The sequence below is a fragment of the Ochotona curzoniae genome, unplaced genomic scaffold (assembly GCF_017591425.1).
Source record: "Ochotona curzoniae isolate NIBS_2020 unplaced genomic scaffold, NIBS_Ocur_1.0 scaffold_2587, whole genome shotgun sequence".
Lineage (NCBI taxonomy): Eukaryota > Metazoa > Chordata > Mammalia > Lagomorpha > Ochotonidae > Ochotona > Ochotona curzoniae.
In genome coordinates, this window is record NW_024467096.1 from 19,748,449 (window position 1) to 19,750,869 (window position 2,421).

A 2,421-nucleotide genomic window follows, 5' to 3' on the forward strand; every position below is an offset into this window, starting at 1 on the left:
GAAAATTTTAAAATAACCACAGATCGTTAAATCTATAGTAGTCTAAAATTATTCCCCCCTTTCTTACATATATGTTTAAAAACTAGCTCTCTGCAGAACAAGTTATAAAAAGTAGCAAATTCAGATTGTTGCCCTTCGCTGCCACCTCCAGGTAGGACAGGGGAAGCAGGCAGAGCAGGGCTCATGGAGAAGCAGGAGCAGCGCCTGGACAAAGGGTGACTGTCCGCCTAGGGGATGCAGCTTCAGGGCTGCTAGCAACTCCTTCTCCAAGAGAAGTTTAGGAAAATCACATTTTACATATTGGCCACAAACTGATGCTGTCTTCCATATACAAACATAACCTGTTTGACACACTCAAAGATACAAATGATGGGTGCATCCAGTAGCAGCTGTTTGTACAAGGGACTGAAGTTTTTGGTTCCTAGACAGCCACCAAGGAGGCAGTGGACAAAGGCCTGCCTCACAGAGCCACGCTTGGGAAGAAAAGGCAAGAGAGGAAGGCGTATGGAAAAAGAAGCAGGAGGTGTGGATGCGCTGGCTGGCCTCCCTGCAACCTGATGTGGCAGCAGTCCTGGGGAGATGATGCCAAAAATCCCAGCAGATCTTCCACTTCCAAATAGGGTGCTGCTTGCCCTGATAAGCCATGATGAGCTTTTGGCTTCTTCGTTCTGCACCTGCGTACTTCTGGAGGCACTTGCTCTCCCTCCCTCTGGGATGTGGGGTTTCTTCTGGATGCCTTTCTCATCAGACTCTTCCTTGGAGACAGCACAGATGTTGGTATCTTCCTGTTCTTCCTCCTCTTTTTGCCAGCCAGACCTCCCTCTCTGCTTTCCACTTGTTCACTAGCTCAGCTCTGAATTTCTTTTCGTATTTCTGTTTCACAGGCACTGTTACTTTATTGTCTACATCCAGGTAACCAAAATCCTCAAAATCAGTTGTCTTCATGAGCTCAGTGCCTGTCTTCCCGGGAGGAGGGAGAGGTTCTTGTTCAAATGATCTCTAATAAACAGACAAGGTAATTTAGTTGCTGTTCCAATGAACTCCTTTTTCCAACAGAAGTTGTAGCCTGGGTTTTGGTGACTTTTCTTCCTTCAGGATGCATGATTTTACCTCAACATTTCCATAGTCAGGAGAGTTTAGCTCCTTTACACCTCCCTGTGTCCTTTGTCTCTTAGCAGCTCGTTAGCTTCATCACTTAAGTCTGGAGTTCAGAATTTATATGAACAGGCGTTCTGAATCTGTGCCATTGGGTTTTTTGGAGAGATCTTTCCAATGATCTGTCATCTCCACTTTGCAGCTTTGGGCAGCTCCATACATTCCAAAGCAAGAAAGGGCCCTCGTTCCTTCACTTTTCCCACTTCCAGCTGAGCTTGGAGGAACCTGATGGCCAGCATGGCCTTTTCTGCATTTCCAGCCACAGTGTCCATAAGGGGGCTGCCCTGGGACTCTGCGACCTGGTCCATGGTGCTGCATAGTCTCAGGAGGCCACAGGCCAGGAGAATTCCAGTCTAATGTTCTTACTCATTGGTTCAAAGAAGGTGTAAGACACAATTTTACAAAACTGTACTTGCTGCAATACTGTTAACATATACACCCACCCTTCCTCCCTCCCTCCCTCTTTCCCTCCTCTTTCCTCCCTCTCTCCCTCCCTCACTCCCTCCCTTCCTTCCTTCCTTCCTTTTTCAACTTTAAATTCCCTAATAAGGGAGACCATGCAGTATTTGCCTTTCTTGCTTTGACTTGTTTCACTCATGTGATGTCTTTTAATTGAGTCCATTTTGCTGCAAATGGTAGACTTACTCTCTTTTGGAGCTGTATAATATTCCACTGTAACATATGCCACCTATTCATCTGATGGTGGATGCTGGTTGACTTTAAATTTTGCCTATTGTGAACAATATTGCTATATATGGCAGTGTAGGTATCTCTTCAATACATTGTATTGAAGCTTTTGGCTATTTATACCCAGTAATGGGATTGTGGGTTCATTTGGCAAGTTTGTTTGCAGTGTTTTTAAGAACTCTGCAGGCAGTTCTCTACAGTGGCTGTACTAATTCACATTCCCACAAACAGTGTGCAAGTGTTTCCCTTTTTGTTCTTTGTTGCAGCACTTGTTACTGTTTGTATTTGGATTTGCATTGTTCTGATGCTAGCTATAAGTGAGGTGATAGTTTGTTGTGATTTTGATTTGCATTACCCTAATGGCTAATGATGTTGAGCATTTTTTCACATATTTATTGGCCATTTGTATTTCTTTTGATAATAATCTGTTGAACTCCCTTAGCCATTTCTCAGATGATATGGGTTTTATTTTTGCTGTTGCTGATTTTTCTTAAAGATTTAATTTATTTTTATTAGAAAGGCAGATTTACAGAGAGGAAGAACTTCCACCTGCCGTTTCACTCCTCAAGTGGCCGCAGA

The 2,421-nt window shown here is 43.8% G+C and overlaps 1 pseudogene; it reads right to left on the reverse strand.

The window, feature by feature from the left end:
• Positions 1-293: 293 nt before the first annotated feature.
• On the reverse strand, positions 294-1,463 carry LOC121171116 (annotated as a pseudogene).
• Between the last annotated feature and the right edge of the window lie 958 nt (positions 1,464-2,421).